Genomic DNA, 14778 nt, shown 5'->3' with positions numbered 1-14778 from the left:
TAAATAATCTGGCCTAGAAAGTAGTTGATAAATAAGAAATGTTATTGTTGTTCAGTCACCAAACACAGAGGTATTTTAGTGAAGTGGTTGATAATATGGGTTTTAGAGGAAGACTTGGGTTCAAACCTTACTTGGTAGCTCTGTAATATTAACAAGTTGTTAAATTTCTTGGTAACATTGTGGTGAAATTACTGTAGAATGCAAGGGGGAACGGGTGCAGTGGTTCAAACCTGTAATCCCAGCACTTTGGGAGGACAAGGCAGGACAGTCACTTGAGACCAGGAGTTGGAGACCAGCCTCAGAACATAGTGAGACTTCATATCTAACACACACACACACACACACACACACACACACACAAGCTGGTATGATGCCTCATTTGTAGTCCCACCTATTCAGAAGGCTGAGGCAAAAGGATAACTTAAGCCCAGAAGTTTGAGGTTAGAGAACTATGATTATGTCATTGCACTCCAGCTTGGACAACAGAGCAAGAACTTGTCTCTAAAAAATAAACAAATACAAAATAATACAATGGTATGATTAATATAAAGAAGTTATTACTGTGTCTGTATCAAGTGTGCAATAAATGAGAGTTACCTTCATCATTATTTATTATTTATTAAATGTTAAGTGTCAGGACCTGGGTTAGGTGCTGATAATTCAAAAGTATATAAGGCATAGATATTCCCTCAGGGAACCTAACAGTGCTCAAGCTAATATTCAAGGTAATTGGACCTAAGAAAATATTATATGAGGCTTTCTCATCCACATGCTTCTCAAACTGGCCTACAAACATGAGATAAATAGCACTATTTTAAATGACCCAATGAAGGGGTTTTTAAAACTTAATATAGCAAGCAGTCTCTAAGATCTTTTCCAATAATAAAATGGGAAGTTCCTGGTTGAGAAATCATGACAAACCCTCTTACTAGCACAGCTGTCAACAATTCTTTTTATGGTGAATGAGTCACTGCTTTAGTTGATACTTTCTGTTTCATATTAGTCCATTTCTTTGCAGAGGTTACCTCTTTTTCTTGTCTCTGGTCAGGTCTCTGACATTGACAGAGCCTGGACGTTGGAGGAAGCCCCAGGACGTCGGAGGGGTAAAGTAAAAGTCCACAGTTACTGTGAGAGAAAAAAGAGGGAGAAAGCAGTGCAGCCAAACTCAGAAGAGAGGAGGAAAAGGACTCGACTTCCACGTTGGAACAACCTTCTTTCCAACGCTAAAGGATCTCTGATCTGGGCAAGACTGGGGCAGGGCTGGGAAAATACTTACCAGGGTTCATCAGTTTTATCTAAATTGACCATTCCCACGATAGGCCGCAGCTGAGGCTGCTGTGGGACACAAGTCCACATACTATCCTGGCCCTATCAAGTGGCTGCAGGTTCCTTAGTGCTCTCTGCTCCTGCTGTGAACTGGTCTCCAGCAGAGGTGGAGCCTACATAGAGAGATGGGAATGTTTCGAAATTGTTATTTCTTTCTTGACACCATCTTAAATTAACTTTATCATTATTAGTATCTGCTTAATAAAGTTAGGGCTCTATCACATTCATTATTGCCACTTGTAGAGCTCTAGGTAAATGAAGGTAGGCAACTTGGGATCTGCGAAGAGAGGGAACAAGTTGTTATAATTAGGGAGCTTATACAATCTTTGTGCAGCTACTTTTCTGAGTCAGTCATTGATTGATTCCCATTTTAAGGTGGTGTACATCATGCTATAAAATGAAACAGAAGTCTTGCCAGAAGTCTCTGTGAGCCATTGCTGTAAGAGAAAATGGGTCCTGACCACAGAAAAATAAATAGTTTTTGGCCATTGTCCCCTGAAGAGATGGGAAACAGATAATTAGATATAAGCCTTCATCAGAGCAAGTCAGAAGTAATTGACTCCATATTATAAACAAAGCACTCTTTATTATAGAAGAAGGAAAGCTGTAATGCTTACAGTCTATGATTGTATGTTAAAGAAATTATAAATGTTATATCATGATCATTTTAAGTTACAGGGATTGAGACATTCAAGGCAAAAACACAAATTAAGATGTTACTACAGGAAGGCTTTTTGCTCATTCTAAATTTACAAAATTATCAAATTATCAAGGCCTGGTTAAACAGGATATGCCTACAATTGTGTATATACTGCTCTCCATGAAGCAGAAGTCAGAAAAAAACAAGCCCTGGTTCATCAGAGAATGTTTCCTGATGCTGGCTTCATTACCTGAAATAACTGAAAGCAATATGCAAACTGATATACATGCAGGTAATAAAGAATCAGTCTTAAAACACAGAGAGGTTAAAATCTGGTAACATAATTGAGTAAAATATCAACAGATTTTCTACATGTCAGATTTGAGATACCAAGCTTGAGTGAACAGCAGGTGAATGCTGATTCACAGCAAATATTAAGAACAAGTGATGTCCTGTGGTAGCTCAAAGGGCTTCCTGCATAGTGATAGGAAGAAGCCACTGGGTAACCTGAGTCCGTAGAGGGGCTTGGAAGAAATCAGGACCAAGGCTGGGTTAGAATGGTATCTATGTTTCAAAGTATGGAGATATGTATGACACAAGATTCCCCAGGTAAAAGTTCCTATTACTGTGTATGTGAGCTTAGCAAGCTCAGCTTTGCTCAGTCCAAATATCTAAATGTGAATGTGAAAAGTTTCCAAAGAAAATTTTGTAATTAAATCAGAAAATGTGACATATCTAGAAAAAAAATCCATTTTCTGAACAGTGAGATACAAGATGATCTGGTGGGAATTCAACCTGGTACATCCTTCTGGAGAGGAGCTTGGCAATATCTAACAAAATAAAATGCTCTTACCTTTTGATCTGGCAATCTCACTTACAGGACGCTATCCTAAAGTTACTCCTATAGCAATATAAAAATATACACTCACAAGGTTAGCAGAGGTTTTCATTGCAGCATTGTTTGTAATTGCTAAATATTAGAAACAATCTAAATGTCTATACATAAAAGAATGGTTGAATAAACTGTGGTATGTCCACATAAATGGAGTAGATATCTGTCAAAAGAACTGAGAAATCTTCCTATGAACTGATATGGAAAGACTCCCATACTTCTATGTGATGTGATCTTTATGTTGGAAAATGTGAATAAGAAAATATACATGTATATGCTCATTAATGAAAAAAAAGTCCAAGAAAGGTAAACTAGAAACTAACAAGATTGGATATCTATGGAGGATAAGTGGGCATGAAGTGGAAAGAATAGAAAGACAGATGGAATGGGAATGCAGTGGCAAGATGAAGGAAAAGTGACACTTCTCTGACTACAGCTTGTTGTAAAGCTCTGACTTTCAGAACTATGATATTTCGCATACTCAAAAATAAATGCATACTTAAAATCAACCAACAAATGAACCTAACTATATTACAAATAAATAAGTTAACTACACCAAAGAGAATGGAGAAGGAAAAAGTAGTCTAAGCAACGTTGGAATACAGTGTTTTGACTGTATGTGTAAGACCAAAGACAAGAAGAACTTTTAACTAATAGTGCACTCTAGTTAGCAAATTTATCTTTCAAACACTTACGAGTTAGTAACTTTAAAACAAATTATATGTACTAGAATTGAGCAAATAACTAAATTTATTATGTATAATGACACACTCAGAGAAAAGATTTTAAAAACAAGGGGAAAACATGAATAAGTTTTATTTTGTTGAATTGGAATTAGAAATATGAGAAGAAACTTAAGCTCATATATAGGAATGGATAGATGAGAAATAAATGTAGATGTGTGTATTCATGTGCTGGTATACAAACATAGATTTCTTAACTTTCCCCCTGAGAGGGCCTAGAAGTAATGACCACACCTAGTGTGATAATCTTGTTGTCTATCTACCATTATCCAATGAAAGCAACCAGAGCCCTTGGGAGAAATGGTCGATTCTAAGGCTGAAGCAGAAAAAATATTAGATAAGCCTGGCATATATTGTAATGCCAGAAGGAAAGAAGCACTGAAAATATGATGGAAGCATGTCCATAGAACCTGGGCTATAGCTTAAAGGAGCTCTCAGTGAACTAATCTGGGATGAGTTGAACAATGAGATAAATAGTGATAGTAAAGTGTTACCCGTATGATAAAATAAATATCTATAGATCTACACTGATACAACTAAATGATTAAATAAGTAAATAAAATAAATAGAGGAGAAAGGGCAGTTCTTGCTCACATTAGAACTCTAATAAATGTAGAAGGAATGAAAATAGAAAAATTACTTTTAGTCAAACATCACAGTAACTTATAAACAAGAATTACCAACAGATGCTAAAAATAGTGACTGAAAAACTTATGGAAGTATGATGAATCTTTATTTGCACTTCTTTTGAGAAGTGTCTGTTCATGTCCTTCGCCCACTTTTTGATGGGGTTGTTTGTTTTTTTCTTGTAAATTTGTTTGAGTTCATTGTAGATTCTGGATATTAGCCCTTTGTCAGATGAGTAGGCTGCGAAAATTTTCTCCCATTCTGTAGGTTGCCTATTCACTCTGATGGTAGTTTCTTTTGCTGTGCAGAAGCTCTTTAGTTTAATTAGATCCCATTTGTCAATTTTGGCTTTTGTTGCCATTGCTTTTGGTGTTTTAGACATGAAGTCCTTGCCCATCCTGAATGGTATTGCCTAGGTTTTCTTCTAGGGTTTTTATGGTTTTAGGTCTAACCTGTAAGTCTTTAATCCATCTTGAATTAATTTTTGTATAAGGTGTAAGGAAGGGATCCAGTTTCAGCTTTCTAAGCCAGTGAACCAATTTGTAAGACAGCCTTAAAGAGAAACCGGGCTTTAAAAAACGTGTATGTAAAGAAGTTCAAGCACAGAAAACAAAAATTTAATCCATATTGTAAAGTTCAGCATAGCTAGCTACCTAAAAACTGCTTTCCATTTCATCTTTTTCCTTGCACACAAGGGAACAACACCCTGGACACGGCTCCAGAGATCGACTTGCCGGGTCCAATGAGCCTCATTGATAACACTAAAGGGCAGCTGGTGGTCAATCCAGAAGCTCTGAAGATCCTATCTGCAATTACGCAGCCTGTGGTGATGGTGGCGATTGTGGGCCTCTATCGCACAGGCAAATCCTACCTGATGAACAAGCTGGCTGGGAAGAAAAACGGTGAGTGACATCAGCAAAGCTCTAAGCCCCTTCTGTCCATACACATGGTGAACATCCAGCCTAGGGATGTGAGAATAGAAAGAGATGAGAATGAATATTGAAAGCTAACTCTCAGTCCATTAATGAGCTCTTTACATTGACTTTGGAGGATTACAGTCAACTGACTCTTCCCACTTTACTTTTATTTTATACTAAGAGTATAAATGTGCCTTTCTGGAAGGAACACAATGTTAATAATTATATTAGTTAATTAATATTAATTAATTTAATTAATATATAATTATATATTACTATATATTATATATATTACATATATTATAATATATAATTATATATTATTATATATTATATATTATGATATAAATATATATCATATCATATATATCATATGATATATATTTATATCATACTATATATTATATATATTATAATATATATTTTATATATATAAAATAGTGATAGTAAAGTGTTACCTGTATGATAAAATAAATATCTATAGATCTACACTGATACAACTAAATGATTAAATAAGTAAATAAAATAAATAGAGGAGAAAGGGCAGTTCTTGCTCACATTAGAACTCTAATACATGTAGAAGGAATGAAAATAGAAAATTACTTTTAGTCAAACATCACAGTAACTTATATATATTATATATATATATATATACACATATACATATTTTAAATAAATGGTTAAGAGCTAACCAAAGCACATAGAGGAATAGCTTTATAGCAAATAATGTAATGTGGAAATGCCTAGGGCAGGAAAGAACTGGGTAACAGGCAGAGGTTGGAACAGTTTGGAGGGCTCAGAAGAAAACAGGAAAATGTGGGAAAGTTTGGAATTTCCTAGAGACTTGTTAAATGGCTTTGACCAAAATGCTGACAATGAAATCCAGGCTGAGGCAGTCTCAGATTGAGATGAGGAACTTATTGGGAACTGGAGCAAAAATGTCTCTTGTTATGCTTTAGCAAAGAGACTGGTGGCATTTTGCCCCTGCCCTAGAGATCTGTGGAATTTTGAACTTGAGAGAGGTGATTTAGAGTATCTGATGGAAGAAATTTCTAAGCATCAAAGCATTCAAAAGGTGAGTTGGGTGCTGTTAAAAGCATTTCATTTTAAAAGGGAAGCAGAGCATAAAAGTTCAGAAAATTTGCAGCCTGACAATGCAATAGAAAAGAAAACCCCATTTTCTGAGGAGAAATTCAAGCCAGCTGCAGAAATTTGCATAAGTAACTAGGAGCTGAATATTAATCACCAAGACAATGGGGAAAATGTCTCCAGGGAATGTCTGAGGTCTTCATGGCAGCCCCTCCCATCACAAGCCAAGAGGCCTAGGAGGGAAAAATGGTTTTGTGGGCCAGGCCCATGGCCTCTCTGCTGTGTGCAGTCTAGGGACTTGGTGCCCTGTGTCCCAGCCACTCCAGCCATGGCTAAAAGGGGTCAAGGTACAGTTCCAGCCATAGCTTCAGAGGGCACAAGCCCCAAGCCTTGGCAGCTTCCACATGGTGTTGAGCCTGTGAGTACATGAAAGTCAAGAATTGAGGTCTGGGAATCTCCACCTCTATTTCAGAGGAAGTGTGAAAATGACTGGATGTCCAGGAAGAAGTTTGCTGCAGGAGTGGGCCCCACATGGAGAAGTTCTGCTAGGGCAGTGCAAACGGGAGATGTGGGGTTGAAGCCCCCACTCAGAGGCCCCACTGGTGCACTGCCTTGTGGAGCTGTGAGAAGAGGGCCACCATCCTCCAGACCCCAGAATGGTAGATCCACCAACAGCTTGCATCATGTGCCTGGAAAAGCTGCACACACTCAATGCCATTCCATGAAATCAACCAGGAAGGGGCTATACCCCACAAAGCCACAGAGGCAGAGCTCCCCAAGACCATGGGAGTCTGCCTCTTTCATCAGTATGACATGAATGTGAGACATAGAGTCAAAGCAGATCATTTTGGAGCTTTAAGATTTGACTGCCCTGCTGGATTTTGGACTTGCATGGGGCCTTTAGGCCCTTCGTTTTGGCCAATTTCTGCCCCTTGGAACAGGTATATTTATCCAATGCCTATAACTTCCATTGTATCTACAAAGTAGCTAACTTGCTTTTGATTTGACAGGTTCATAGGCAGAAGGGACTTGCCTTGTCTCAGATGAGACTTTGGACTGTGGACTTTGAAGTTAATGCTGAAATGAGTTAAGGCTTTGGGGGACTGTTGGGAAGGCATGACTGGCTTTGAAATGTGAGGACATGAGATTTGGGAGGGGCCAGGGGTGGAATGATATGGTTTGGCTGTGTCCCCACCCAAATCTCATCTTGAATTGTAGCTCCCATAATTCCCATGTGTTGTGGGAGGGACCTGGTGGGAGATAATTAAATCATAGGGGTAGTTTTCCCCATACTGTTCTTGTGGTAGTGAATAAGTCTCATGAGACCTGATGGTTTTATAAGGGGGGAAGCCCCTTTCACTTGGCTCTCATTCTCCCTTGTCTGCTGCCATGTAAGACATGCCTTTCACCTTCTACTATGATTGTGAGATCTCCCCAGCCATATGGAACTGTGAATCCATTAAACTTCTTTTCCTTTATAAATTACCTATGTCTTTATCAGCAGTCTGAGAATGGACTAATACAACAACTATTTTGAATTCTCTGCCTGAAAGGTGACATATCTCTGTTTCTCCAGAATTTGTCCCTGATGCCTTATGTAGTCCATTTGGAGAGGTCACGTTCCTGGATGGTCTTGATACTTGTTCATTTTTATCAACAAGATGAATTGGTCATTGAAGAGTTAGGTATTTATTGTAATCTTCACAGTCTGTGCTTATTTGTACCCGTCCTTTGGGGAAGGCTTTCCAGATATTCAAAAGGACTTGGGTATCATGATCTAAGCTGTATCTGCTTTGGGGGCACCCCAACCCAGTAACACCATGATTATTACAGACTCAGAGGTACTGCCTTGATGGTCTTGAGCAAAATCCAGAATTCTCTGGAGTACTAGGCAGAGAATCTTGTTCTCTTCTCTTACTTTCTCCCAAACAAGTGAAGTCTTTCTCTCTCTGTTCTGAGCCAAACGGAGCTCGGTGTGAAGTGACACAGGCACCCCTGTGGCCACCACAACTGGCACGGTGCTAGGTCAGACCTGAAGCCAGCACAGCACTGGGTCCTTCCTGAGGCCTGCTATAACAACTCCCTGACTACCACTTACGTTCACTCAAGAACCTGAGGCTCTACAATCAGCAGGTGGCAAAGCCAGCCAGGCCTGTGTCCTTCGCTTTAGGACAGTAAGTTTCCTCAGGCCCCTGGCATGTCCAGAGATGCCATCCTTGAGCCAAGGACTACAGTCAAAAACCTTAGAAATCTATCTGGTGTTATGTTGTACTGCAGCTGAGCTGGCACTCAAACCACAAGATGCAGTCCTTGCCACTCTTCCCTCTCCTTTCCAAAGGCAGCAGAGCATCACCCCATGGCCACAGCCACCACAGGCCCATTGGGAGTACTGCCAGACTACCACCAATATTGTCTTAAGACCCAAGGGCTTTTTCGTCAGCTTGTGAATACTGCCTGGCCTGGGACTCTCCCTTCAGGACAGAGGGTTCCTCTCTGGCTCAGAGCAGGTCCAGAAATGCCATCGAAGATTAAAGTCCTGGAATCAGGTATCCCGAGAGCCTGCCTGGTGCTCTACTCTCGCTGCAGATGAGCTGGTACCTAAAGTGCAAGACACCATCCCCTGTACTTTTCCCTCCACTTTTCTCAGGCAGAAGGAGTCTCACCCCATAGCCACTACAGCTGGGAATGTGCTTCAGTCTCACCTGAAGCAGCAAGTCTCAGAGTCTCTCTCAAGGCCCTCAACATATTACCTGGGTATTGCTGCTGGTTATTCAGGGAGCAAAGGCTCTTCAATTAGCAGGTGATGGATCCTGCCAGGACTGGATCCTTCTCTTCAAGGCAGCAGATTCCCCTTGGCCCAGGGTGTGTCTAGAAATGTCATCCAGGAGGGCCTGGAACAGGGGCCTTATGACCCTGACTGATACCCTATCCTGCTGTGGCTGAGCTGGTATGCAAGATGCAAGACAAAGTCCTTCCCACTCTTCTCTTTCCTTCCTCAAGAGGAAGGAAAGATTCTCTTTTGGAGCCACAAGCTTTGCAGCCTGGGGTCAGGGAAGTAATGATGCCAGCACTCCCCTAGCCATCCTGACTGGTGTCTTAGTAGGTCATGTGCCCCCTAGTCCACTGACTATGGGCCCAGTTCATCCTAGGACTCACCTAGGAGTTACAGTTCCTGTGGCCTAAACTGCCCTTCAGGTTTATTGAGCACTCCAACAACTTCAGCCTGCAGCAGTGAGGTTTGCAGGAATTCGAATTCCAACCACTGGGATCAGCATTTCCGCTCTGGCTAGGTCTGGTTTAAATGCCCCCTTTGTGAACAGGTGTCAGCTGAGTTTGGACCTATTTTGCTTTCTGCTATAACAGAGCAGTATTCAGGTCAACGCCTCACAATAGTTTTGCTCTCCCTGTCCCTAGAACACAGAATCACTCTCCATACCACACTGCCTCTGCCAAGGGGTTAGCGGAGGGGTGGCTTCAACGATTCACGACTCTTTTTTTTGTTAACCTCTCTTCAGTGCCTCTTTCAGTGATATTAAGATAAAACCAGTTACTGTCAGTGTGCTCCTGATTTTTTGTTCTCATAAAGGTGCTTTTTGTGTGTGTAGATAGTTGTTAAATTGGCGTCCTTACTTGGGGGATGATCAGTGGAAACTTCTATTTTGCCATCTTGCTTTGCCCCCTCAACAACTCAATTTTATATAAAAAATTGAGGCACAGGGAAGTGCAAGGACTTACCAATATCACACAAATAATGAATGATACAGCTTGGATGCAAACGCAGGTAGCACAATCTATGCTCTTAGCAATTTTTCTATGCTGGTATACTCAGGTTACATAAGTTAGAATTAGGTTTGGCTATATGTTACTTAAAATGAAAAAACAACAGTGGCTTTAAAAGGTAGAAGTTTCTTTCTTTCTTGTATGTATGTATGTTGTAAGAAATCAGGAAGAGAGAGCTGAATGCTGCTGTGATGACTTCACATTCATCTTGATTCTAGGTCCTCCCTTGTTCTGCTCCAGCCCCTTAGCACATGGCCTTGATCTTCAATGTCAATTTCTGCTATAAGATGGCTCTTAGAATTTCAGCCTTTGGTTCCACATTATAGATGGGGTAAAAAAGGAAAAAGAAAAGAGTAAAAGGGCTGTGAGTCAACTTTCTTTAAAGAGATTTTCAAGATATACTATATAACACTTCTGAGTATATGTTATTGGCCAGAATTTAGTCTGGCCATATGAGAACCTCAGCTATAAGGGAGGTTGAGTAGAAAAGAGAATATTGGCTGGGTGCAGTGGCTCACACCTGTATTCGCAGCACTTCGGGAGGCCAAGGTGGGTGGATCACCTGAGGTCAGGAGTTCGAGACCAGCCTGGCCAACATGGTGAAACCCAGTGTCTACTAAAAAAAATACAAAAATCAGCCAGGCATGGTGGTGCACGCCTGTAATTCCAGCTACTCGGGAGGCTGAGGCAGAAGAATCACTTGAACCCGGAAGGCAGAGGTTGCAGTGAGCCGTGATAACGCCATTGCCCTCCAGCCTGGGTGACAGAGCAAGACTCCCTCTCAAAAAGAAAAAAATAAAAAGAAAAGACAGTGTTTTACCACGACCCGCCATGTGCCCAGCTGGGAAAAAAATCACAGTTCTGTTACAAAGTACACAGAGGATAATAGAGATTTAGAATGACTCTAGCAGTCCCTGTCACAGTGACAAAAAGCACTGTGAAGAAAAAGCAGGATACAGCTATAGAAGAGGAAGGAAAAGTGCACCAATTTTATGTGTATGTTATTACAGAAGGTCTCTCAGATAAGATAAAGTGTCAGCAGAATCTTCAAAGAAGTTAAAGAGTGAGCCAAATGGACTCTAGGAAAAGAGAACTTCAAATAACAGAAATGATCCAGATAAATAAATTGGCTTGTGTCCTAGGAATAGCAAGAAAGCTAATGTGCTGGCAGGCAGTGAACCAAGGAGCGATTGGTGAGAGATACGTTCAGAGGAGTGGTCAGATACCAGAGGCCAGACAGGGAGTATGTTGAAGTCCAGTGAAAGAAGTTTGAATTTTTTTTTTTTTGATGAATTGGAAAGTCAATAGAGGGCTTTGATTATAAGAGTGGTAAGATTTTTCTTTAAATAATATAGCAAAACTCTGGCCGCTCTGAGGAGAATGGACTGTAGGGAAAAAAAGAGTGGAAGCAGAGAGACCAATTCTGAAGCTTTAACAGTTCTCCAGGCTGGAGGTGATGCCGTCTTGGACTAAGGTGTTTGGATGAAGCAGGTGACAAGTGATGGGTTCTGGCTGTATTTTGAAGCTAAAGCTAACATAATTTGCAGATGATTGTTTACGGGATATGTGAGACAAGAAGGATATCCAGGATACAGTTAGATGAACAGAGTTATTAATTACTAAAATTGGGGTGATTGGGAAGGAATAGGTTTGAAGGGAGATCTAGAGTTGCATTTCAGACCTACTAAATCTGAAATACTATTTGAATTATAAAGTGAATTGTTACATGAATGCTAAAATTAAATTGAATTAACAGATGTATTGCAGGGTTTTGCTCTAACCCACAATCACTCTTTCTTCATTCTACCTTTCTCTGTATAACCAGGCCAAAGAGGTGCTGAAAAAATACTTGGAGTCCAAGGAGGATGTGGCTGATGCACTTCTACAGACTGATCAGTCGCTCTCAGAAAAGGAAGAAGCGATTGAAGGTGAGAACAGCTGAAAACACTCTACATGGTTGGAAAGCTCACAAAATGTTAGTAATATTGGTCCACCTGGAATTATTATTGTAGAGAAAGAATGGCAAGTATCATTCATAGTTCTATGAGAGTTTTCTTAACGAATCTGTATGATCATTGGTTTTCTGGTTACCCAAGGCAAAATTACAAGAAGTTTTCTCAATGATGTAAGGATAAGACAAACAAAAACAAGGGAAAGGAAAAGGGAACACCTGCAATTGAATATTCATATTTTTTTCTGCTTATTTTTCTTCCACAGTGGAACGTATAAAGGCTGAATCTGCAGAAGCCGCAAAGAAAATATTGGAGGAAACACAAAAGAAGAATGAGGAGATGATGGAACAGAAAGAGAAGAGTTATCAGGAACATGTGAAACAATTGACTGAGAAGATGGAGAGGGACAGGGCCCAGTTAATGGCAGAGCAAGAGAGGACCCTCGCTCTTAAACTTCAGGTATTCAATTGCATCATCTCAATTTTCTCTTCCAGTGCCCCATATCAAAAATGAAGTATAAGATTGAGAACCTAATGCCTCCCAAAAAACTTTCTAGCCCAGACACTACTACATTTTTCCTTCCCTAACTATTTTTATGCCAGTCATCTCTGGTTAGTAAAGACTGTTTACTTGCGGGATACAATCACATGGAATTCTTTATTACGCTATCACTAATAAACATTGCTAGGCACTGCACAAGTATTTTACATTATGTGATCAAATTTTCCTCTAATGGCAGAGGAACTATTAGTTTCTCATTTGCTAAATGAAGTAATTTTAATTTCATGAGCAATAAGTAACTTTTCTGCATCAGACTACCTGGAGAAATATCTAGCCAGTCTTTCCTACTGAGAGGGATCCATGGGGATTTTGTTTCTGTCATGCCTGCTAAGACTTTATGTCTGGAAGCACTGTTATGAGTAGAAAGATTCCCTAACCAGGCCGGGTGCAGTGGCTCACACCTGTAATCCTAGCACTTTGGGAGGCCAAGGGGGGTGGATCACCTCAGGTCGGGAGTTCAAGACCAGCCTGACCAACATGGAGAAACCCCATCTCTATCAAAAATACAAAATTAGCTGGGCATAGTGGCGCATGCCTGTAATCACAGCTATGCAGGAGGCTGAGGCAGGAGAATCGCTTGAACCTGGGAGACGGAGGTTGCAGCGAGCCAAGATGGCGCCATTGCACTCCAGCCTGGGCAACGAGCAAAATTCCATCTCAAAAAAAAAAAGAAAGAAAGATTCCCTAACCATCTACCCACTTAAGCACACTGTTAAGTGCCCATAGTGCCAACACTTTCTTGTTCTCTGGGCTCTTTTCCACATTTACGTTTGCCCAGAAATACCCTATGGCCCACCATAAGCCCTGATCTCCTCAATTTATTTCTGTTACCTCCGAATTTTGGAGACCTGTACTAAATTCCCTGATCAAACACTTGCCCTAGTCTTGAGTTATGTAGTAACCTATCAGTTGGAAATCATCTATCTTTCTTTTTTCTTTTTTGTTTTTTTGAGATGGAATCTGGCTCTGTAGCCCAGGCTGGAGTGCAGTGGCGCGATCTCAGCTCACTGCAAGCTCCGCCTCCCGGGTTCACGCCATTCTCCTGCCTCAGCCTCTCCGAGTAGCTGGGACTACAGGCGCCTGCCACCACGCCCGGCTAATTTTTTGTATTTTTAGTAGAGACGGGGTTTCACCGTGGTCTCGATCTCCTGACCTCGTGATCCGCCCGCCTCGGCCTCCCAAAGTGCTGGGATTACAAGCGTGAGCCACCGCGCCCGGTGATAAACAGACTCTTAATACAGAAAAAAAAAGTGTCTGTTTTATAGAAATGGCGTTAGGATTAAACAGAAAGACAAGCAACCCCTGCCCTAAAGCAAGGTGCTATCAGCTTGAATTCCTTTGAATGCTTCATTCCATTCACAGCTGGGATGAAAGGAGATACTGAGAGGATGAGTCAGTGTATTAGATGCATCTGATACAGTTCACCCCTTCAGCACTCTGATCACTGTGCCCACCCTACATTAAATTCAGTCTATTACCAAGTCCTCAAGTTCATAACCAGCTACAGTTCTACAAAAAACTTAATAAACAGGAATTGGTGGCACATACCACAGTTTGCTCCTGCAACTTCAATCAAAGGCAGAATTGACGTTCATCCTATCCCTCCCCTACCACTTATATTTCCTTCCCTTTGTCATCACAAGAAGTAGACATTTCATTTAAACTATTTTTAACAACATTAATCTTATTTCTTCTAACTATATTTTTGTACCCATATTTCAAAAAACTAAGAGTGGAATTGGAATATTCCGAACACAAAGAAATGATAAATGCTTGAGGTGAAGGATATCCCAATTATCCTGATTTGATCATTGCATATTTTATTTTTGTATCAAAATATCACATGTAACCCATAAATGCATGCAACTATTATGTATCCATAAAGAATAAAAATTAAGAAAATGCACATTGATCTGTGTGCATAATACACTCTTCTTCATGATGAACCCAAAAACAAAATATAACTTGAAAGTACCTTAGTATTTAACATTTTGAGTACTATGAGGTCAGTTTATTCCCTTATAAAAGAGAATAAGCTCCATATAGCACATTCTGTTTATTTACTGATGTTTTTAAGGAGTGCACACATCTTTAATCCTTACTTTTCATAATAGCTATATTGTCATAGGACAGAGTCAGACTAATCCCACAAATCCTGTTCAATGGCATGTTACAATCAACTAGAATTTGCTTCATTTGTTGAATATAGTCAGATAAATAATTTGAGTTGGAAAAAATACTTTAAGATTTT

Source organism: Symphalangus syndactylus, chromosome 12 (genome assembly GCF_028878055.3).
Source record: "Symphalangus syndactylus isolate Jambi chromosome 12, NHGRI_mSymSyn1-v2.1_pri, whole genome shotgun sequence".
NCBI lineage: Eukaryota > Metazoa > Chordata > Mammalia > Primates > Hylobatidae > Symphalangus > Symphalangus syndactylus.
Note: the sequence above shows the minus strand (reverse complement) of the source record.